Genomic DNA, 24068 nt, shown 5'->3' with positions numbered 1-24068 from the left:
TGCGTGTGTAGTGGTGGTGTGTGTAGTAGTGGTGGTGTGTAGTAGTAGTAGTGGTGGTGTGTGTAGTAGTGGTGGTGTGTGTAGTAGTAGTAGTGGTGATGTGTGTAGTAGTAGTGGTGGTGGTGTGAGTAGTAGTGGTTGTGGTGTATGTAGTAGTAGTGGTGGTGGTGGTGTGTAGTAGTAGTGGTGGTGGTGGTGTGTGTGTGGTGGTGGTGTGTGTGTAGTGGTGGTGGTGTGTGTGTAGTGGTGGTGGTGTAGGGTGTGTGTGTAGTGGTGGTGGTGTAGGGTGTGTGTGTAGTGGTGGTGGTGTGTGTGTGTGTGTAGTGGTGGTGGTGGTGTGTTTAGTGGTGGTGATGTGTGTGTAGTAGTGGTGGTGGTGTGTGTGTAGTGGTGGTGGTGTGTGTGTAGTGGTGGTGTGGGGTGTGCGTGTGTGTGTAGTGGTGGTGTGCGGTGTGCGTGTGTAGTGGTGGTGTGTGTAGTGGTGGTGGTGTGTGTGGTAGTAGTGGTGGTGTGTGTGGTAGTAGTGGTGGTGTGTGTAGTAGTAGTGGTGGTGTGAGTAGTAGTGGTTGTGGTGTATGTAGTAGTAGTAGTGGTGGTGTGTGCGTGTGTCGTGGTGGTGGTGTGTGCGTGTGTCGTGGTGGTGGTGGTGGTGTGTGTGTAGTTGTGGTGGTGTGTGTAGTGGTGGTGGTATGTGTAGTGGTGGTGTGTATATAGTGGTGGTGTGTGTGTGTAGTGGTGGTGGTGTGGGGTGTGTGTAGTGGTGGTGGTGTGGGGTGTGTGGGTGTGTGTAGTGGTGGTGTGGGGTGTGTGGGTGTGTGTAGTGGTGGTTTGGGGTGTGTGTGTAGTGGTGGTGTGGGGTTTGTGTGTGTAGTGGTGGTGTGGGGTGTGTGTGTGTGTGTAGTGGTGGTGTGGGGTGTGTGTGTAGTGGTGGTGTGGGGTGTGTGTGTGTAGTGGTGGTGTGGAGTGGGGTGTGTGTGTGGAGTGGTGGTGGTGTGTGTGTAGTGGTGGTGGTGTGTGTGTAGTGGTGGTGTGGGGTGTGTGTGTAGTGGTGGTGTGGAGTGGGGTGTGTGTGTAGTGGTGGTGTGGAGTGGGGTGTGTGTGTGTAGTGGTGGTGGTGTGTGTGTGTAGTGGTGGTGGCGTGTGTGTGTGTGTAGTGGTGGTTGTGCGCGTGTGTGTGCAGTGGTGGTGTGCGTGCGTGTGTAGTGGTGGTGTGTGTAGTGGTGGTGGTGTGTGTAGTAGTAGTGGTTGTGTGTGTAGTAGTAGTGGTGGTGTGTGTAGTAGTAGTAGTGGTGGTGTGTGTAGTAGTAGTGGTGGTGTGTGTAGTAGTAGTGGTGGTGTGTGTAGTAGTTGTGGTGGTGTGTGTAGTAGTAGTGGTGGTGTGTGTAGTAGTAGTGGTGGTGTGTGTAGTAGTAGTGGTGGTGGTGTGTGTAGTAGTGGTGTGTGTAGTAGTAGTGGTGGTGGTGTGAGTAGTAGTGGTGGTGGTGTGTGAGTAGTAGTGGTGGTGGTGTGTGGTAGTAGTGGTGGTGGTGTGTGGTAGTAGTGGTGGTGGTGTGTGGTAGTAGTGGTGGTGGTGTGTGGTAGTAGTGGTTGTGGTGTATGTAGTAGTAGTGGTGGTTGTGGTGTGTGTGTGTAGTGGTGGTGGTGTGTGTGTAGTGGTGGTGGTGTGTGTAGTGGTGGTGGTGTGTGTGTAGTGGTGGTGTGGGGTGTGTGTGTGTGGTGGTGGTGTGTGTGTAGTGGTGATGGTGTGTGTTTGGTGGTGGTGTGTGTGTAGTGGTGGTGGTGTGTGTAGTGGTGGTGGTGTGTGTGTAGTGGTGGTGGTGTGTGTGTAGTGGTGGTGGCGTGTGTGTAGTGGTGGTGGCGTGTGTGTAGTGGTGGTGGCGTGTGTGTAGTGGTGGTGGCGTGTGTGTAGTGGTGGGGGCGTGTGTGTAGTGGTGGTGGCGTGTGTGTAGTGGTGGTGGTGTGTGTGTGTAGTGGTGGTGGTGTGTGTAGTGGTGGTGTGTGTGGTAGTAGTGGTGGTATGTGTGGTAGTAGTGGTGGTGGTGTATGTAGTAGTAGTGGTGGTGTGTGCGTGTGTAGTGGTGGTGGTGTGTGCGTGTGTCGTGGTGGTGTGTGTGTAGTGGTGGTGGTGTGTGTGTAGTGGTGGGGGTGTGTGTGTGTGTGTAGTGGTGGTGGTGTGGGGTGTGTGTGTAGTGGTGGTGTGGGGTGTGTGTGTAGTGGTGGTGGTGTGGGGTGTGTGTGTAATGGTGGTGGTGTGGGGTGGGGTGTGTGTGTGTAGTGGTGGTGTGGGGTGTGTGTGTAGTGGTGTGTGTAGTGGTGGTGTGGGGTGTGTGTGTAGTGGTGGTGTGGGGTGTGTGTGTAGTGGTGTGTGTAGTGGTGGTGTGGGGTGTGTGTGTGTGTGTAGTGGTGGTGTGGGGTGTGTGTGTGTGTGTAGTGGTGGTGTGGGGTGTTGTGTGTGTAGTGGTGGTGGTGTCTGTGTATTGGTGGTGGTGTCTGTGTAGTGGTGGTGTGGGGTTTGTGTGTGTGTAGTGGTGGTGAGGGGTGTGTGTGTAGTGGTGGTGTGGGGTGTGTGTGTGTAGTGGTGGTGTGGGGTGTGTGTGTGTGTGGTGGTGTGGGGTGTGTGTGTGTAGTGGTGGTGGTGTGTGTGTAGTGGTGTGTGTAGTGGTGGTGGTGTGTGTGTAGTGGTGGGGGTGTGTGTGTGTGTGTAGTGGTGGTGGTGTGGGGTGTGTGTGTAGTGGTGGTGTGGGGTGTGTGTGTAGTGGTGGTGGTGTGGGGTGTGTGTGTAATGGTGGTGGTGTGGGGTGGGGTGTGTGTGTGTAGTGGTGGTGTGGGGTGTGTGTGTAGTGGTGTGTGTAGTGGTGGTGTGGGGTGTGTGTGTGTGTGTAGTGGTGGTGTGGGGTGTTGTGTGTGTAGTGGTGGTGGTGTCTGTGTATTGGTGGTGGTGTCTGTGTAGTGGTGGTGTGGGGTTTGTGTGTGTGTAGTGGTGGTGAGGGGTGTGTGTGTGTAGTGGTGGTGTGGGGTGTGTGTGTGTAGTGGTGGTGTGGGGTGTGTGTGTGTGTAGTGGTGGTGTGGGGTGTGTGTAGTGGTGGTGTGGGGTGTGTGTGTGGTGTGGGGTGTGTGTGTGTTGTGGTGGTGTGTGTGTGTGTGTGTGTAGTGGTGGTGGTGGTGTGTGTGTGGTGGTGGTGTGTGTAGTGGTGGTGGTGTGTGTAGTAGTAGTGGTGGTGTGTGTAGTAGTAGTGGTGGTGTGTGTAGTAGTAGTGGTGGTGTGTGTAGTAGTAGTAGTGGTGGTGTGTGTAGTAGTAGTAGTGGTGGTGTGTGTAGTAGTGGTGGAGTGTGTAGTAGTAGTGGTGGTGGTGTGTGTGTGTAGTGGTGGTGTAGGGTGTGTGTGTAGTGGTGGTGGTGTGTGTGTAGTGGTGGTGGTGTGTGTGTATAGTGGTGGTGGTGTGTGTGTGTATAGTGGTGGTGGTGTGTGTGTAGTGGTGGTGGTGTGTGTGTGTGTATAGTGGTGGTGGTGTGTGTAGTGGTGGTGTGTGTGTAGTGGTGGTGTGTGTGTAGTGGTGGTGTGTGTGTAGTGGTGGTGTGTGTGTAGTGGTGGTGTGTGTGTAGTGGTGGTGGTGTGTGTGTGTAGTGGTGGTGTGTGTGTAGTGGTGGTGGTGTGTGTGTGTGTGTAGTGGTGGTGTGTGTGTAGTGGTGGTGTGTAGTGGTGGTGTGGGGTGTGCGTGTGTGTGTAGTGGTGGTGTGCGGTGTGCATGTGTAGTGGTGGTGTGTGTAGTGGTGGTGGTGTGTGTGGTAGTAGTGGTGGTGTGTGTGGTAGTAGTGGTGGTGTGTGTGGTAGTAGTGGTGGTGTGTGTGGTAGTAGTGGTGGTGTGTGTGGTAGTAGTGGTTGTGGTGTGAGTAGTAGTGGTTGTGCTGTATGTAGTAGTAGTAGTAGTGGTGTGTGCGTGTGTCGTGTTGGTGGTGGTGTGTGTAGTGGTGGTGGTGTGTGTAGTGGTGGTGTGTGTGTGTAGTGGTGGTGTGGGGTGTGTGTGTAGTGGTGGTGTTGGGTGTGGGTGTGTGTGTGTAGTGGTGGTGTGGGGTGTGTGTGTGTAGTGGTGGTGGTGTGTGTGTAGTAGTAGTGGTGGTGTGTGTAGTAGTAGTGGTGGTGTGTGTAGTAGTAGTGGTGGTGTGTGTAGTAGTAGTAGTGGTGTGTGTAGTAGTGGTGGTGTGTGTAGTAGTGGTGGAGTGTGTAGTAGTAGTGGTGGTGGTGGTGGTGTGTGTGTAGTGGTGGTGGTGTGTGTGTAGTGGTGGTGGTGTGTGTGTGTAGTGGTGGTGGTGTGTGTGTGTAGTGGTGGTGGTGTGTGTAGTGGTGGTGTGTGTGTAGTGGTGGTGGTGTGTGTGTAGTAGTGGTGGTGGTGTGTGTGTGTGTAGTGGTGGTGTGTGTGTAGTGGTGGTGTGTAGTGGTGGTGTGGGGTGTGCGTGTGTGTGTAGTGGTGGTGTGCGGTGTGCGTGTGTAGTGGTGGTGTGTGTAGTGGTGGTGGTGTGTGTGGTAGTATTGGTGGTGTGTGTGGTAGTAGTGGTGGTGTGTGTGGTAGTAGTGGTGGTGTGTGTAGTAGTAGTGGTTGTGGTGTGAGTAGTAGTGGTTGTGGTGTATGTAGTAGTAGTAGTGGTGTGTGCGTGTGTCGTGGTGGTGTGTGTGTAGTGGTGGTGGTGTGTGTGTGTGTAGTGGTGGTGTGTGTGTAGTGGTGGTGTGTAGTGGTGGTGTGGGGTGTGCGTGTGTGTGTAGTGGTGGTGTGCGGTGTGCATGTGTAGTGGTGGTGTGTGTAGTGGTGGTGGTGTGTGTGGTAGTAGTGGTGGTGTGTGTGGTAGTAGTGGTGGTGTGTGTGGTAGTAGTGGTGGTGTGTGTGGTAGTAGTGGTGGTGTGTGTGGTAGTAGTGGTGGTGTGTGTGGTAGTAGTGGTTGTGGTGTGAGTAGTAGTGGTTGTGGTGTATGTAGTAGTAGTAGTGGTGTGTGCATGTGTCGTGTTGGTGGTGGTGTGTGTGGTGGTGGTGTGTGTAGTGGTGGTGGTGTGTGTAGTGGTGGTGTGTGTGTAGTGGTGGTGTGTGTGTGTAGTGGTGGTGTGGGGTGTGTGTGTAGTGGTGGTGTTGGGTGTGGGTGTGTGTGTGTAGTGGTGGTGTGGGGTGTGTGTGTGTAGTGGTGGTGGTGTTTGTGTAGTGGTGGTGGTGTGTGTAGTAGTAGTGGTGGTGTGTGTAGTAGTAGTGGTGGTGTGTGTAGTAGTAGTGGTGGTGTGTGTACTAGTAGTAGTGGTGTGTGTAGTAGTGGTGGTGTGTGTAGTAGTGGTGGAGTGTGTAGTAGTAGTGGTGGTGGTGGTGGTGTGTGTGTAGTGGTGGTGGTGTGTGTGTAGTGGTGGTGGTGTGTGTGTGTAGTGGTGGTGGTGTGTGTAGTGGTGGTGTGTGTGTAGTGGTGGTGGTGTGTGTGTAGTAGTGGTGGTGGTGTGTGTGTGTGTAGTGTTGGTGTGTGTGTAGTGGTGGTGTGCGGTGTGCGTGTGTAGTGGTGGTGTGTGTAGTGGTGGTGGTGTGTGTGGTAGTATTGGTGGTGTGTGTGGTAGTAGTGGTGGTGTGTGTGGTAGTAGTGGTGGTGTGTGTAGTAGTAGTGGTTGTGGTGTGAGTAGTAGTGGTTGTGGTGTATGTAGTAGTAGTAGTGGTGTGTGCGTGTGTCGTGGTGGTGTGTGTGTAGTTGTGGTGGTGTGTGTAGTGGTGGTGGTGTGTGTAGTGGTGGTGTGTGTGTGTAGTGGTGGTGTGGGGTGTGTGTGTAGTGGTGGTGGTGTGGGGTGTGTGTGTGTGTAGTGGTGTGGGGTGTGTGGGTGTGTGTAGTGGTGGTGTGGGGTGTGTGTGTGTAGTGGTGGTGTGGGGTGTGTGTGTGTAGTGGTGGTGTGGAGTGGGGTGTGTGTGTGTAGTGGTGGTGGTCTGTGTGTGTAGTGGTGGTGGTGTGTGTGTGTAGTGGTGGTGTGGGGTGTGTGTGTAGTGGTGGTGTGGATTGGGGTGTGTGTGTGTAGTGGTGGTGTGGATTGGGGTGTGTTTGTGTAGTGGTGGTGTGGAGTGGGGTGTGTGTAGTGGTGGTGTGAAGTGGGGTGTGTGTGTGTAGTGGTGGTGGCGTGTGTGTGTGTAGTGGTGGTTGTGCGCGTGTGTGTGTAGTGGTGGTTGTGCGTGCGTGTGTAGTGGTGGTGGTGTGTGGTAGTAGTGGTTGTGGTGTATGTAGTAGTAGTGGTGGTTGTGGGGTGTGTGTGTAGTGGTGGTGGTGTGTGTGTAGTGGTGGTGGTGTGTGTGTAGTGGTGGTGTGGGGTGTGTGTGTAGTGGTGTTGTGGGGTGTTTAGTGGTGGTGGTGTGTGTGTAGTGGTGATGGTGTGTGTGTAGTGGTGGTGGTGTGTGTGTAGTGGTGTGTGTGTAGTGGTCGTGGCGTGTGTGTAGTGGTCGTGGCGTGTGTGTAGTGGTGGTGGCGTGTGTGTAGTGGTGGTGTGTGTAGTGGTGGTGTGGGGTGTGCGTGTGTGTGTAGTGGTGGTGTGCGGCGTGCGTGTGTAGTGGTGGTGGTGTGTGTAGTGGTGGTGGTGTGTGTGGTAGTAGTGGTGGTGTGTGTGGTAGTAGTGGTGGTGTGTGTGGTAGTAGTGGTGGTGTGTGTGGTAGTAGTGGTGGTGTGTGTAGTATTAGTGGTTGTGGTGTGAGTAGTAGTGGTGGTGGTGTGTAGTAGTAGTGGTTGTGGTGTATGTAGTAGTAGTGGTGGTGGTGTGTGCGTGTGTAGTGGTGGTGGTGTGTGCGTGTGTAGTGGTGGTGGTGTGTAGTGGTGGTGGTGTGTGCGTGTGTCGTGGTGGTGGTGGGATGTGTGTAGTGGTGGTGGTGTGTGTGTAGTGGTGGTGGTGTGTGTGTAGTGGTGGTGGTGTGTGTAGTGGTGGTGGTTTGTGTAGTGGTGGTGGTGTGTGTGTAGTGGTGGTGTGGGGTGTGTGTGTGTAGTGGTGGTGGTGTGGGGTGTGTGTAGTGGTGGTGGTGTAGGGTGTGTGTGTGTGGTGGTGGTGTGGGGTGTGTGTGTGTAGTGGTGGTGTGGGGTGTGTGTGTAGTGGTGGTGTGGAGTGGGGTGTGTGTGTGTAGTGGTGGTGTGGGGTGTGTGTGTGTAGTGGTGGTGTGGGGTGTGTGTGTGGTGGTGTGGGGTGTGTGTGTAGTGGTGTGTGTGTAGTGGTGGTGGTGTGTGGTGTGTGTGTGTAGTGGTGGTGTGGGGTGTGTGTGTGTGTAGTAGTGGTGGTGTGTGTGTAGTGGTGGTGTGGGGTGTGTGTTTGTGTAGTGGTGGTGTGGGTGTGTGTGTATAGTGGTGGTGTGTGTGTATTGGTGTGCGTGGGGAGCTGTAGTGTAGCGGCGAGCGCGTGCACTAGAAAACTGGCGACCCGAGTTCGATTCTCGGTCACGGTCAACACCGGTGACGATAATCTGAACCGGTCCTGGGCCTCCCCTAGGTTGACTCAGCCTCAAACGAGTACCTGGTGCGGTGTGTAAACTTCGCCACTAGGGAGACAAAGGCAGCCTGGCGTGGTGTTGGCCACCCCCTCGTATGCCTTTCCTGCCTTCATTTGTGCTCGCTAACACTTTCCCCAACAGTATGTTGAGGCTATACGGGGGATCTTTGTCTTTGTGTGCAGTGTGTGTGTGGGGAGCGGTGGTGGAGCGGTGGTGTAGCGGTTAGCTACGAACTCGGCGACGCGAGTTCGGTTCCCGCTCACGGCCAACACCAGTGACGATTCTGTGAATCGGTCCTTGGAGTCCCCTAGGTCCACTCTGCCTCAAATGAGAGCCTGGTTCGGTTGTGTAAACAATCGCCACTGGGGAGACAAAGGCGGCCGTGCGTGATGTTGGCCACTCACCCCCTCGTGTGCCGTTCCCGCCTTAACAGATGCTTACTAACAGCACTTGCCCCCAACAATCTGTGTGTGGCTACACGGGGGATCTTTGTCTTTGTGATGTGCGTGTTAAATCAGGACAGGAAACCCCAGGTTTTTCAGCACATTTGCGAGCAGCAGGAATCGGAACAAATGTGATTTTAGTACAGTGCGATAATTAGCTGAGATAATTACTGCTAATCAATAGCGTTTAGAACTGCATGTGTTTGCCATGTGTTGTATAATTGCTACGTAAATACACAACACGACACACACACGATACACAAAGATAACACCCCCTCCCCCCCCAGTATAGCCTCACGGACTTTTGGGGCAAGTGCTGTTTGCGAGCACCTATCAAGGCCGGCACAGCACACGATGTCGGTACAGGGGGTGGGTGGCCAGCACCGCGCCCGGCCGCCTTTGTCTCCCCAGTGGATACGTTTACACACTGCACAAGCTACTCATTTGAGGCTGAGTCGACCTATGGGAGGAACCTTGAACGGTTTAGAAAATTGTCACTGGTGTTGGTCGTGAGAGGGAACCGAACTTTGGTCGCCAGGTTCGTTGCACAGTGCACTAACCACTGCGCCACCGCTCTCGTAGGGCATAACAAAGACAACTTTCCCCCGTAAAGCCTGCACTGACTGTTGGGGCAAGTGCTCTTTGCGAGCACCTATCAAGGCCGGAACGGCATACGTGGGGGTGGGTGGCCAGCACCACGTCCGGCCGCCTTTGTCTCCCCAGTGGCGATGTTTACACGCCACACCAGGTACTAATTTGAGGCTGAGTCGACCTAGGGGAGGCCCAGGACCGGTCCGGATAATTAATCATCACTGGTGTTGGCCGTGAACGGGAATTGTATAGCACGTCAACACACGCACACACACACGTTTGCGTTACCCTAACATCACTAATCATTTCCAAGACCTTGTCAATCCACTGCTGGGTGAATGGCGCGCCTCGTCGGTCGTGGGGATTATTTGACGCTGGCCATCGCGGGTTGGGCTGGTGAATGGGATGGTGGTGGGGGGTGAGGCATCCGAGTGAGGTTCACCGCAGTGGATTATTCTGTACTGCCCTCTGCTGCCCACATCCGCCGTGGGTCCACACAACCTCGAGTCGAACGAACCACGGCTCTGTGGTGGCCTCGGTACAGAAAGTGGGTCGCGTTGGGTTCCTGCAGTGGTGTTTAACATTTGTTGCAGCCTTGCACCCCTGTGGTTCTCGATGGTAAAACAAAGTAGTTGGTACTTCTTTGCCCGTGATTATTTTGTGTTTCGATGATTTACCTTAAGAAATAATGAAACTTTGTAACACAATTTTTGTTCCTGGGTAGTATTGTTATTTTCTAATTGCTTATGCTTCAAAGGCATGTAAAATGGATATTGTTCCCTACAAACTTTGCTTTTGTGACCAAAATTTTACGTGAAGGAATGACACAAATGCACACGTTTTCTCACTGAAAATAGGTAAATTTAAAAATATCACTGGGGCCTTCATCGTAACATTACATCGATAGTAGGTGTTAAAAATATTTATTTTATTTAACGATGAAGAAGGGCTATTTCACAAAACATCCATCCCTTTCATTTAAGGCCACACACTGTTGGTGTTTGACGGCCGTGTTGAGTGCCTCCTGTTCGGGCGACAGCTCGTGTTTTTATTTAGGGTTCACGTTAACTTGACTTGTATGACCATGAGGAAGCCACGCTGATTAAACACAACAACCAGGAGGATATCGCGGCACTTTGGTCAATCCACTGCTAGATGAAGGCATCCCCTCCCCCCTACCATGCTCTGTCGGTCGTGGGGGTTGTTTGACCATACTTCACGACACTGGCTAGTGCCCAGCGGCTACCCACCAGTTTGATTTCCGCTCATGGCCAACTTCCATGGCGAAAACCTGAAACGGGCCCTTGGCTCTCCCCTCGGTCGACTCAGCCTCAAATGAGTACCTGGTGCGATGTGTAAACATCAGCATTGCGGAGAGACAAAGGCGGTCGGGCGTTCTGGACACACCACCATTATCGTGCGCCGTGTCGGCCTTTATAGGTGCTCGCAACAGCTTGTTGAAGGCGGTAGGGAGGATGTTTGTCTTCGTGGTGTGTGTGTGGATATGTGTGTGTATGTACGTGTGTGGATATGTGTGGGGAGCGGCGGTGTCGCGCTTAGCGTGCTGCGCTACGAACCCAGCAACCCGAGTTCGATTCCCGCTCACGGCCAACACCAGTGACGATTATCTGAACCGGTCCTGGGCCTCCCCTAGGTCGACTCAGCCTAAAATGAGTACCTGGTGTGATGTGAAACCGTGGCTACTAGGGAAAGCAAGCAGCCTGGTGTGGTTGTGGCCACCCAGCCCGTTGTATGCCATGCCGGCCTTCATAGGTGCTTGCTAACAGCACTTGCCCTAACAGTCTTTTGTATGTATGTACACGTATATTGAACTTCTTTCGCACTGTACCTAGCCAACCGTGCTAATCGGAGATGCGGGAAAGGAAGGCTATACATGGGATCTTTGTCTTAGTGTATTGATGTGGGTGTGTGTTGGAATGTATGTGTGTATATGGTGTGTGTTCGATTCCTGGCTGTGGGTGACATCAATGGGGAGAGATCTCTGCCCTGTCTCACTTAACCAGCAGTGAAGTATGGTAAACCCCATAACCCACATGACATTGGGAAGGAGGCCTTCATCCAGCAGTGGATTGACAAAGGGCTTATAAATTATATTATTCGAGACCCAAACATCACACCATCTGGCTTTGGCATTTCTCTAAGACACCGGTGGAACCATACACCGCATCAGAACGTCCCCGGGCCAATGCAAACATCTCCTTCACGCCGCAGCCGTGCGATTGTGGCCGTGCAAACCCACACTATGGACCATATACTAAACCCAGAGATACATAGGGATTCATAGAGACGTCGAGATACATGGAGACTCGTAGAGATACATTTAAGCCACAGGAGTGGTTATGCAACCCAATAGGAAACCACTGCAGTGCGCGCCCCTTCAACGGAGGAGCAGCAGCAGCCAAACCACCCAAACTCTGCCTCACCCGAAGCCCTCTCGTCGTGGCCAGCAGACCCCACCACTGGGCACCGAGCTCCTGTTGTTGCGCATGCTGCCATCATGCGCAGCAATAGCATTGGTAGTTTTCGTGACTGCAGTGGTTCTACCTGATGACGGACGCTTGTGTTGCGCCCGAAACGTGATTTAATTTATTTTATTTTATACCTACGTGACTTTACCGAAAGAACCAAAGAGTATAGCATTGGTAGCATAGTGAGAGACGGGGGAATACAATACAGTGTTGCTATTGCTAAGATGTTGGCAGTGACGCTGTTCTGTATTCATGGCTGTTTAATAGCAACCCGGCTCTGTAATGCACAGTAAGGGATAATTAATCATTACTGTGCGGGGCAGAACGCAAACCGCACAATGAATCAGCAACAAGCAGACTGCCTGCTGCATAACCGCGTATTTACTAGCTGGCTATTTATTCATCGACTAATTTTTTTTATTCTTTCGGCATCGGGATCCGTGGACATACATGTCCCCTTCCGCGCGCGTGACAACGTCGACGAGCGTTCGAGCTGGGAGGAGGCCCCCTCGGCCGTGGTGTCAATGGTAGGATGCGTAATTCTTTCGTGTAAACAATTGTCAACATTTAGCTCACTCTCCAACATTCCTCTTCCTCTGGTTTTGCAAAAAAAAAAACCCATATGGATTGGGCTATATTTGTCAACCCACGTAACAATTTGATTTTTGATTGGCTCTGTCGTGTGGGAACAGATGAACATTGGCATTTTACCTTCTCCACAATCAATTCAGTTCAGTTAATTTATTAGGTATAACCCCGTGAGCCATTCGGCTCTTGAATCGGGTGCAACCGCAACTAACAAAAACATGAACAAGAAACATCTTAAAGTGACTACGCGAAACAGAAAAATCCAGGAAAAAAACAGCAAAGTCTTCCAGAAAAAGCACTGTATATCAACGCAGTGTGCAAAAATCACAGTGGGATGCAAGTCAAACAATAGCAACCATAAGACAACTTAGATTAAAGTTATCAGTCTAACTCTGTGCAACAACAAACAAATATGGCTAATCCAAAACGTTTTCGAAATCACCAAAATAAAGCTATAAAAACATAACAGTGATCATAGGAACTGTGATTCAAATTTAACAATACACGATATATATATAACATGTACGACCAAACTTTGCAGCCATAGCTGGCAGCATGAGTAACTCCATAACAGCAGGAGTATCAGTAGGAGTATCAAAAATGTTCAATGCACCTTTAAAGATCAGATCCCAATATGTAACTGGTTATAAATCATACTTGGCTCTGCTCGATGAGACCTCTGAACGTTGATACTGGTTACGGAGTTTTTCTCTTGAAATGATCGATGCCGCTTGAAATGATGCTCTCCCCAGAGAGGCAGGCCACGTCGGCTGATAGGATGTGCGGAAAAACAACATTCGCTTTGATTTCATTGTAACTGGAGGGAGATATATGCGAGGGAGCCGCGTATTGTCAGCCTGTTGGTTGCGTTTGGTCTGAGAGCTGTTCACTGTGGGAAGAGTCTACCACTCACTGGAGCTGGAGGCGTTGTATCAGCCTCCTGTAGCAGTGGACAACATACCATCGTGTCGTTCTATATAACCTACAGACAACGTACCAACGTGTCGTTCTTTATAACCTACAGACAACGTACCAACGTGTCTTATACAAGACAACGTACAGAACATACCAACGTGTCCTATACAAGACAACATGCAGATAACATTCCAACGTTGTTCTTCTATACCAATGTTTCCAGTTAAAGTCGCCAAAGATTAGGCTTGACATTCAGTGAGATAAATTTGGAATGTTTGCTGCGGATTTTGAGACCACGGTGTTTAGTTCAGGGTGGTGTAACAGTTCCAGTAGATTTGTTGGTGTGCGTGTGTTTATAGCGAGTGGTGGATCAGCGTTTAGCGCATTGAACTCATCCCCCTGGCGTGGTGCTGGCCACATCACCCCTCGTGTGTCGTGTCACACCAGAATAGGTGCTCGCTGCCAGGACTTACGAGGACAGTCTTTTAAAGGCTCTACGGGGCATCTTTGTAGTCGTGAACGGAGCTCATGAAACACTTGCTCGGTATTTTACAGAAGGCTGCTTGGCTTGCAGTTGGAGCAGGAATTGTTGGCGCAAGGCACTACCACTCGGGTGTAAGGTACGTCCATCCTTAATAATAATCCTATATTATTGTGTGTGCATGTCGGTGCGTCTGTCTGTATGTATGGGTATGTGTGTGTATCTTTGTGGGTGTTGGTGTGTGTGCGCGTGTGTTGGTGTGTTTTTGCGTCTCTGTGTGTGTGCGCGTGTTGGTGTGTGTGTGCATGTCGGTGTGCATGTTTCCTCCATAGACGGCAAAAAGCCATTGCACTTGCCCACGTGGAATGTTCAAACTCTTAGAAGGAGAGGCTGCCACTCTGTTGGGACCTGGACCGGTTACTGCCTGGATCTCTGTTGTATTCAGCAGGTCTGGTGGACTGGTTCTGGCTCCTGTCATTATGAGGGGTGGGCAGTCCTTTACTTGGGGCAGGAAACTGCCAACAGCAGGGAGTGGCTCATCTTCTAAACAAAATAATAAAGGAAGCATGGGAGCATGGTGGTGAGGTGCGGGTAGCTATAAGCCCAAGGCTACTATGGGCTCGCCTCCCCATCAGTGTCAGGTGAGGAATGGTGGTTGTGGCTTACGCTCCCACTGAAGATGAACATCAGTGGAGGGATGTAGGCAAGGCTGGTAAGTCAGATGCCTTCTATGACCTCCTGCCATAGGTGATAGCTAATGTGGCCCTTTGGAATAGAGTCATCCTGTTTGGTAACATTCATGCCCGAGTGGGCCATGATGCAGGCACCTGGCAGGAGTGATTGGAAAGCATGGACCAGATCAGTTCAATAACATTGGTAAGAGGCTGCTAGACTTCCCTGCAGCCCATGTGCTTATAATTACCAACACACTGTTCTGGCAACGGTACATCCACACACAATCATGGATGCATGCTGGGTCCAATCAAGAACATCTGCTGGACTATATATTGATGGAACATCGGATATGGGCCCATGTTCTTGACACCAGGACATACCATGGAGCTAATCTGCCCACTGATGAATTATATTATCAGCTTGATAATACCCACTACTCCAGTAGTGGGTATTCATTTGGGACACCATTCAAACCCACAGTCGCCTGATCTCTGCTAGCTGAGGATAGGTGCAAGAAGGTATTTCAACATCGCTTGCAGCTGCGGTTGACATCATCCGTACCTCCTCCTGATGCTGAGGCAAAATGGGGGAGGTTAAAAAATGTGGCTCATGCAGCTACAATATCTGAATTGTACGTATGTATGTTGAACTTTTTTTGCACCATACGTAGCCAACCGTGCTAATCGGAAGTGCAGTCCAGACCTCCCGAGGGGCCCTGGGTGAAAGAGAATGTGTTCCAGCTGGTTGAGAGAAAATGACAGGCCCACTCCTATTGTCTACAATATCCAACATCGGAGAATGAGCAGGCTTACCGCAGCTTTTGCTCGGAGCTTCACAGAGCTGTGCCGTGCAAGGGTGAGTGGTGGGAAAACATCATGGGGCAAATTGGGGACAACCCTAATGGGACTGCCGTGCCTCAAATATTGGCAAAAGTTGCCACCGCTTGTGAGTGGTTGGCTGAGGTGGCATCTGTTGAGGAAGTATAGAAGGCAATCTGCAGTCTAAAACCAGGAAAAGCGTCGGGCAGAGATGATCTCCCAAGCGAACTGCTGAGGAAGGGGATGGTTTATCTGTGCAGACTGCCCTATACAACATCATAATAACTGTCTGGACCACTGGACAGATTCCCTAGGATTGGAAGGATGCCCTGGTGTTTCCCGTTTTGAAGAAGAGGAACTGCACAGACTGTAACCACTACAGGGGCATCTCCCTCCTCAGTATTCCAGGAAAGGCCCTGGCAAGGATTATTCAACATTGCCTTGCCAGGCATGCTGAGGAGAGGCTTACAGAGCTCCAATGTAGTTTCAGGTCAGGGCGGTCCTGCACAGATGCCATATTTTCTGTCCGTCTGCTACAGCAGAGGTGTAGAGTATTCCAACAGGACCTACAGCTTTGCTTTATTGACTTGGTCAAGGCCTATGATACCTCTTCTTTGGTTCTTTCGGTAAAGTCATGTAGAATGAGAATAAAATAATAAATTAATAAAATAAATAACACAATAAAATTCTCACGACGTTTTGGCCACAACACAAGTGGCCTTCATCAGGTGAAGGGACGAGACTGTCTCGACGACAGTGCTGGAGCGAACACAGCCAAGCTCAGACCGCGACCTTTAAGCTGTGAGAAGAAACAGAGCGCCTTGACAAAGGAATTAGCATAAAAATTAGCATTTAATTGGCGGACAGCATGATGAACGGTGTAGAGGGGGTGAACATGTGCAGACCGGCGAGGAGGGGAGGGGGAGTTTACATATTGATGGTGTGAAAAGGGAATTTAAGCTGCTGAGAAAGTTTGGGATACCACTACTTGAAAAAATATACTGTACCATTGAAAATTAGTTTAATGTTTGGTTCGGATAATTTAGCATTGAAATAGCTGCGTGATTAGCTTGTGACTGGTCACAGAAATGGCTATGTTAAAGTCAAAGCCTACACATCCACAGAGACACCTAGTACAAATCAAACAGGAGAATTTAGCATTCAAATAACTGAGGGATTAGCTTGTGACTGGTCATAGAAATAGCTATGTTAAAGTCAAAGCATACACATCCACAGAGGCACCTAGTACAAATCAAACAGGAGAATTTGGCATTGAAATAACTGAGGGATTAGCTTGTGACTGGTCATAAGAATAGCTATGTTAAAGTCAAAGCCTACACATCCACAGAGGCACCTAGTACAAATCAAACAGGAGAATTTAGCATTGAAATAGCTGAGTGATTAGCTTGTGACTGGTCACAGAAATGGCTATGTTAAAGTCAAAGCCTACACATCCACAGAGGCACCTAGTATAAATCAAACAGGAGAATTTAGCATTGAAATAACTGAGGGATTAGCTTGTGACTGGTCATAGAAATAGCTATGTTAAAGTCAAAGCCTACACATCTACAGAGGCACCTAGTACATGGACGCCAAAGGGGCTGCAACAACTCGACTATCATATTGTAAACCGATGTGAAAAAACCTAAGTCTAAATTACATCAATATAATAAATGTACTCAATATATTCTTCAATAAGCTGAGCTATTAACAGTAACTGGGTATACACTACACTATATAATGAATACCATATAGTAAACCAATAAAAACTAAAATATAAACTATCTCAATGTTATATTCTTAGTTTTTTCGGTAAAGTCACGTTGAAGAGAAACAACAAAATAACAAAATATATATAAAACAATAAAAAATTCTCACGACGTTTCGACCATAACTCAAACGGGCATCATCAGGTGTGTCGGTTTGCATAAATTTATTTTGAAAACGGCATATTTATTTATATATATAAAAAATAACGTTTGCGTCACGCGCAGCGATTGGCAGTTTGCCCAGGACTAGTCCATCTATTTTTTTAAAAGAGGAGGGGGGAGACGAAATTTGTTTTTATGTATGCTGTCTGAAAGCCACTGTAAGCGTGAACAATCAATCAAGAACTGAAATGATTTATCAAATCTTTCCAATGATTGCTTACAGTGGCTTTCAGACAGCATACATAAAAACAAATTTCGTCTCCCCCCTCCTCTTTTCAAAAAATAGATGGACTAGTCCTGGGCAAACTGCCAATCGCTGCGCGTGACGCAAACGTTATTTTTTATATATATATAAATAAATATGCCGTTTTCAAAATAAATTTATGCAAACCGACACACCTGATGATGCCCGTTTGAGTTATGGTCGAAACGTCGTGAGAATTTTTTATTGTTTTATATATATTTTGTTATTTTGTTGTTTCTCTTCAACGTGACTTTACCGAAAAAACTAAGAATATGAATTACTGCAGTCACGAAAGCTTTAAATCAAAATATCTCAATGTTATCAATAAACTCTATATATTCTCCAATCAGCTAAGCTACCAACAATAAGTCGTTATATATCACAATGCTATATGGCGAAAACATGGGTGGATTCTTACCCTAATTCCTTCGTCAAGGCGCTCTGTTTCTTCTCACATAGCTTAAAGGTCGCGGTCTGAGCTTGGCTGTGTTTGCTCCAGCGCTGTCCTCGAGACAGTCTCGTCCCTTCACCTGATGAAGGCCACTTGTGTTGTTGCTGAAACGTGATAATTTTATTGTGTTATTTTGTTTTATTAATTTATTATTTTATTCTCATTCTCCGTGACTTTACTGAAAGAACCATAGAAGATGAATCCTTGCAGTCACGAAAGCTTTAAATCGAAATTTAGCCAATGCTACCATCAATAGGCCTGAGCTCTGACTCTCTGCTCACAATCATTAATAACCTTCATGATTGTGGGCAGGCCCAGGTAAAGCTACATGGCCAGGAGTCAAAGCCATTCCCTGTTCACCTTGGGGTGTGACAGGGATATCCTCTAGCTTCCACAATATTTAACATTATCTTCAACCCCGCAGTTCCAGAAGCCTTCCATGCCTGTACTGGAGGAATCTCTACCTGGTACAGATACAATGGGAGGCTTATCGATGCCCTGGTGCGGTCGAGGGATGTCTTCACTTAGAGGAGGAGTTGGAGGCATTGCTGATAGACCTAGAGCGTGCAACTAAGCACCTTTCTGGGTATTTTGTGCCATCAACCACTCCACTCCCTCAACTCCCCATTGGTGATGGGACAGTTGTGGACAGAGTGGAGAGGTTTCCATACCTGGGCAGTGTGCTTATGACCATATCCGGTTTGACAGCAGAGGTCTCACTCCAAATAAGTCAAGTGGCATTATCTTTTCATCGGCTGCGTAGCGCTGTGCAAAAGCTACCTGGTCTGTCACTTCAGACGAAGCTTCGGGTCTTCTTGGCCACGGTCATGCCCTTCCTTCTCTATGTTTGCAAAATGTGGGCCCCCTAATGGAACATTTTTGCCGGTTGGAAACATTCAGGCTGGCCTGCCTACGATCCATCCTAGGTTTAACCTAGCTGGATTGTGTGAGGAGTTTACAAATCCTCCACATATCTGGACAATGTCCAATCGATGAGCTCGTCCAGCAAGCAAGGGTGAATTGGCTGGCTCATGTAGCCCGCATGCCCAACCACTGCATGTCCAAACAGCTTTTTTTCGGCCGGATAGAGGGGGCTAAATGGGCGTGACACAGGCTAGAGAAGAGATGGAGTGATGTGGTACAAGAGTATGTGTAGCTGAGTGGACTTGCTGATGACTGGCACCAGCAGTGTTAAGATGGGCCTCTGTGGAAGAGGTTTGTGAGGATGCTACTTGGCAGTTGAAGGCAGTCGCCCTCCAGCAACAATGGAGGGCAGAGGAGCGACGCTCTTAAAAATGAACAGAGTGCTGGGTGGCTAAAACACAGCAAGTTGGCACAGTAGGGGGCAAAGTTGGTACATCTCCCAGTTATTTCAGTCAGAACTCATGGCACCTGGGTCTGACACTTCACGTGGCTTTAAAGTGCACAAGCGCCATGATGATGTCACCGTCACTTAGTGCTGAATTTTGGTTGTTGTTGTGTGAGTATCTGTTTGCCCGTGTCGGTGTGTGTGTGTGTGCATATCATTGTGTGTTTTGCGTGTCGGTGTGTTCGTTTTGGTGTGTGTGTGCCTGTAGGTGTTTTTGTAGAGGCTGTCATCCAGCAGTGGCTTGACCTTCGTTCTGTACACGTGTGTAATGTGTAGGGCTGTGGGTGTAAGTAATGGGTTCAGGAGCAGACAGTGTGTGAAATGAGCACCACATTCCTCTAACTTCGTGCCATGGGCCCTGACGAATGCCAAATGCTCTTTGTGTGATCGACATTTTGCCAAATAACACACGCATGCTCTACGTGTGTTTCTCCACGGGGTTTGTGATGTGTTGGTACATGTATTACATCGTGTGTGTGTGCGCATGTGTGAATCGTGAGTAGTGTTGGCGCAATGGTTAACGCACTGTGTTATGAACCCTGGGCAACGCAAGTTCCGATTCCTGATCACGGTCAATATCAGTGACTATAATCTAAACCGGTCATGGGTATCCCCTAGCTCGACTCCGCCTCAAACACGAACCTGGTGCAGTGCATAAAACATCACCGCTGGGAGCCAGAGGCAGCTGGGCATGGTGCTGTTCACCAAAACCCTCTCGTGCATGACTTTCATGGGTGCTACTTACTAACAACACTCGCCCCAGCAGTCTGCTAAGGCTATACTGGAGCTATTTGTGAGTCAGTGTGCTCTTTTCCTGTGATTTTCTGCGTATGCCGCCTCCGGTGATTGATGGCACTGGCTCTGGCTATTGAGGCTCGTGTGTGTGGGCGGTGTGTGCCGTTCTGTTTGTGTGTTTGTGTGTGCGTGTATTTGAAGCATGAAGGTGAGTTGTAGGAAGCTGTGAGTCCCAAGCTACCATGGGCTTGCCTCTCTATTAATGGGAGGCTATGATTGGTGGTTGTGGTGGCTGACGCCCCCACCGAAGATGGAGATCAGTGGAGGGACACAGACACGTCCGATTAGTCAAATGCCTTTTTATGACCTGTCCCAGATGCTGGTTGAAGTATCCCCTCAGGATAAAGTCATCCTGTTGCGTGACTTACATGCCCAAGTGGATTATGATGCAGACACCTAGGCTAAAGTGGTTGTAAGGCAAGAGGCAGATCAGCTCAATAATAACTGCTGCTAGACTTCTGTGCAGGGAGTATGGTGGTGAGGTGCGGGAAGCTGTAAGCCCAAGGCTACTGTGGGCTCACCTCCCCATCAGTGGGAGGTGAGGAATGATGGTTGTGGCTTACGCCCCCACCGAAGATGGACATCAGTGGAGAGATGTAGGCAAGGCTGGTGAGTCAGATGCCTTCTATGACCTCCTGTCATAGGTTGCTAGCTAATGTGGTCCTTTGGAATAGAGTCATCCTGTTAGGTAACATTAATGCCCGAGTGGGCCATGATGCAGGCACCTGGGCAGGAGTGATTGGAAGGCATGGGCCAGATCAGTTCAATAACATCGGTAAGAGGCTGCTAGACTTCCCTGCAGCCCATGGTCTTATAATCACCAACACGCTATTCCCACATCAGGGCATCCACACAATATCATGAGTCCAAGCAAGAACATCTGCTGGACGATATAGTGACGGAACAGCGGATGTGGGCCCATGTCCTTGACACCAGGACCTATTGTCCAGCTGATCTGCCCACTGACCATCGTCTTGCCATATGTTAGATGCACTTGCCATTTTTGCACTGTATTGGTGGACGTTCACCTAGGACCTCGTTCATTTGCCATGCCTGGTGAGTATGCTTATGACAAGTTTTTGTTTGGCAGCATAGGTCTCAGTCTGAATCTGTCAAGGAGCATTACCTTTTCATCAGCTCCCTATTGCTGTGTGGAAGCTACCTGGCCTGTCGCTCCACATCAAGCTTTGGATCTTCTTGGCCACAAGTATGCCCTCCTTTCTTTTGTGATTTGCAAAACATGGACCACATTAATGGAACATCTGTGCAAGTTTTAAATACTAATTCTGGCCTGCCTATGATCCATCCTGGGTTTATCCATGCTGGATTGTGTGAGGACCTCAGAGGGGAGGTCTCACTCCTAATCAGTCAAGCATCAACGTCTTTTCATCAACTGTCGAACATTGTGTGAAGCAACCTGGCCTTTTGACTTCTACCTGAGCGCCATTTATTTTCACTAGCCCACATCAGGAAAATAGTTTAGGTCACCTATTATTAGGTAGCTTTTGGTGTTAGAGCCTGGCTGTTCCAGTGATCATTGTGACCACGGTACTGTGCAGTTTGCAGTGCTGGATATATATAAAAGGGAAATTTGTGAATGTGTGTCTGTTAAAAATGTTTAGCATATTTCCCGACATGCAACAAACTTGAAATTTGCCACGTGGGTACTTTCCAGACTGTACACCATGCAAAAATTATAAAAATAGACTTTTGTATTTTTTGAGGGGAGGGGGGGCGGCGCAACAATGCATATATTTTGCACGGCAAGTGAGCTGTGACGTCACATCTGTCATGTGACCCGTATGCAGAAGCGTAACGGAGTGTGCCTGCTGATGTCACGCACCCCCCCCCCCCCAACCCTCTGCGGGTAAAGTGCCATACAAATGTGTTGCAGGCCCTACTTCTCCGCCACATCTCCGTCGGCTCCCTCGAGATGTACGTGCACACTCCTTTACCATTTGTAGTTGTTATCGGCATATACGCCGTAGAGACGCTATTTATGTCTCTACATCACCCCCCCCCCCCACCTTTATGAAACTCAGCCGTCTCGGCTGACCGACATATATCCCACGTAACGTGTGAGCCTCCAATTTAGAACGCAACAAGAGAACAACAACACAATAAATAATCCCGAATGAGGAAGAACCAATATATACACTATATACAGATATACAGGGCTAGGGAGAGAGGAAGAGAGGAAGGAAGAGAGAAGAGAAAAAAACTTAGTTGCAACTATTTACAATGGACGAGCCACCCCCCAGACAGGCTACTACATCTCACACATGCAACACCGCACTCGAGCACAAGATGAGCCCGGGTCAGACATTGACCCATCTGGCTCGAGTGGCGGCCGCGACGCCAGAGGATGGTCATTTAAATCGAGTCGTCTTTGCCCGAATCCTTGATGCCAGCCTGTCAAGCGAGGAAGGTGCGGGTCCTCTGGAGGCTTCGGGGGCAGTCGGAAGATGGTTCGACGAGCACGGCACCTCCTGAGCCGAAGAATCCCCATGTGGTAGGGGGTCGAGTGATGGCGGCTCCGGACTCCCCCGTTCCCCCGGGGGCGGTCTGACCGGTGACGTTGGTCCCCTTCGGCGCTTGGACCCTGCGGGCGGAATAATAGAACTGTCCTGAGGAAGGACGTCAGTCAACGCGCGCCCCAGCTCATTGCGCTGACCAGACACCCGAAGTGGAGATGAAAGACTAACGGCAGGTGGAAAAAAACGCTTTAGCCGTGACGGGTACACAAACCAGCGGCGGCGACCACACTGAATCCGCACGCACTGTGGACTCCTCACCTCCACCACTTCGACCGGTCCCTGCCATGGTTTATGTAATTTCGGGGAGGTAACCATCGGGACATGGGGGCAGGGGAGCCACGCCTTGTCCCCTGGCGTCCATACGGTAGTGGACTGGCAAGGCTTGACAAGCCGTTCGTTGGCCGCCTGCCACAAGGCCGAGTTCCCCCGAGACGCCTCCCTAGCTTCAGCCAATCGCTGTAGGGCAACGGTACGATATCCTAGTAAACTTCTCCAGTGGTTTGAGCTGCACATCAATTGGTGGGCCACGCTCTCTTCCATACATGGTAACGGCCAGGCCATTGGCCAACGCGGCAAATACTCCACCCCCACCAATAAGTATTTATTCCCCCGCGGAGTGGTGGGGAACGGACCGAGAACATCGAGCACGATGAGTTCGTTCACCCAGGAAATGCAGATGGATTTCAGCGGTGAGCGATCTGCTCTCGGCGGAGGTTTGCGGCGAGTGCATTCCTTGCAATCTTGCAGCACATTATAAACGTTGTCGGCCATGCCCGGCCAGAAAAATTGAATTTTTAAAGTAGCCAAAGATTTTTAGACACCAAGGTGCTTTAACCGCTCGTGCTCCGCCCGTATAACTTTCCCCCGCAGAACAAATGCCACGATCATGGCGTATTGATGGGATTTCTCGTCCCATTTCATCAGCAAGCCCCCGTCTAGGATGACCGACGCTCTCAACCCCCGAGGCAATGTCGCACGGTCAGGTCCCCCGCCAGACAACTCCTATCGCTCGGCCCCCATACCTCTTATCCTCCCGAGCGTGGCCTCGCTCCGCCTCCGGCCACGCCCCCTCCTCGGTCTCTCGAGACGGAACCGGAGCCAGCGTCACGTGTCCTCCAGGGCCCCCGTTTCTGGGCCCCCTTCACTCCCCTGAGTTGGCACGTCCCCTCTCTCTCTCTGTGACGGGACCCTGCTCTGTAGGGCCTGCTTCTCTGCCACATCTCCGTCGGCTCCCGCCAGAGGTACGTGCACACCCCTTTACCATTTGTAGTTGTTGTCGGCATATACGCCGTAGAGACGCTATTTATGTCTCTACACACGCATGTCGTGTGCCTGTCTAATTATCTTTCTGCCTGTTTGTCTCTCCGTCAGTCTGTCTATCTCTCCGTCGGTCCATCTCTCTGTCCATCCAGCCGTCTCTCCATCCGTTCTGTCTGTTTGAGGTGGAGAGAGGGATTGAGGGGGGGAGTTCGCGATAAATCATCATCATCATAAATCAGATTTATGATGTGCAGCTGCAACTGCGATGTTCGATCGAGGACTTTGAGGCGTGGAGCCAGAGCTCAAAGTCCCTCATGTGCCAGCTCGAACCAGGTGAGATCCTACACAGGTGATCACCTGAAGCGGTAAAACGATACATGAGCTGTTGCTTGAAGGTGGATGATAGTGTCTGGATGCTGCTGCTGCTGCGGGGTGAGTGCAGCAGTGGGAGGGAGTTTCATATGGCCGCTGCTGCTACTGCAGCTTACGGAGAAACGCCGCTCAGCCAGGACGGTCCTGACTCTGGGTACGATGAGCAGATTGTTGGACGAGCTTTGTAGGATGAGGCGGTTTTGCCGTGGTCAGTGAAGTGAGAAGGGTGGAGGAGGGGTAAGGGCGGGAGACTTTGAGAGAGAGAGCTCCGTGGCACTGGATAGCGATGTTACGCTTTGTCCGGATTTTGTTGACGGGACCAGTGCAAGGTTATTTGTGCAGCGCTGGAAGTTCCGTGGCCCACGCGTGACGCTGAAGACAGTGCGAGGACAGGCTGTTTCGGAGACGCCATAGTTTGTCGACGTGTGCCACTGATGCCCAAGTGTGGCTGTTATTGTAATGTTCAAGGTGAGTGCTGACAATGTTTCAAGCCAGAGAGTGTTGTGGTCGTAGTCAACTGAGACCCTGAGATGGCAGTTGCCGTACCTATACCTGTGTTGAGGATGTCGTTTTCCCAGTGAGAACGTCGAGTCCACAGCGATTCCGAGGATTTTCAAACAATTTGAGAGGCCGAGGG

At 50.2% G+C, this 24068-nt stretch overlaps 1 protein-coding gene across 1 annotated transcript in view; it reads left to right on the top strand.

Moving 5' to 3' along the window:
- Nucleotides 1-24068, top strand: part of ACHE (acetylcholinesterase (Yt blood group)) — a 59112-nt gene that overhangs the window by 10693 nt on the left and 24351 nt on the right. The window contains exon 2 of the mRNA XM_032972205.2: nucleotides 13054-13118. The gene's annotated coding sequence lies outside the window, so the exon portion shown is untranslated. The remainder of the gene's footprint in view (nucleotides 1-13053; nucleotides 13119-24068) is intronic.

The sequence above is a fragment of the Petromyzon marinus genome, chromosome 47 (assembly GCF_048934315.1).
Source record: "Petromyzon marinus isolate PM22_M1 ecotype Great Lakes invasive population chromosome 47, UKy_Petmar_22M1.pri1.0, whole genome shotgun sequence".
Taxonomy (NCBI): Eukaryota; Metazoa; Chordata; class Hyperoartia; order Petromyzontiformes; family Petromyzontidae; genus Petromyzon; species Petromyzon marinus.
The sequence above is the reverse complement of the archived record's forward strand: the minus strand, read 5'-3'. Positions and strand labels throughout refer to the sequence as shown.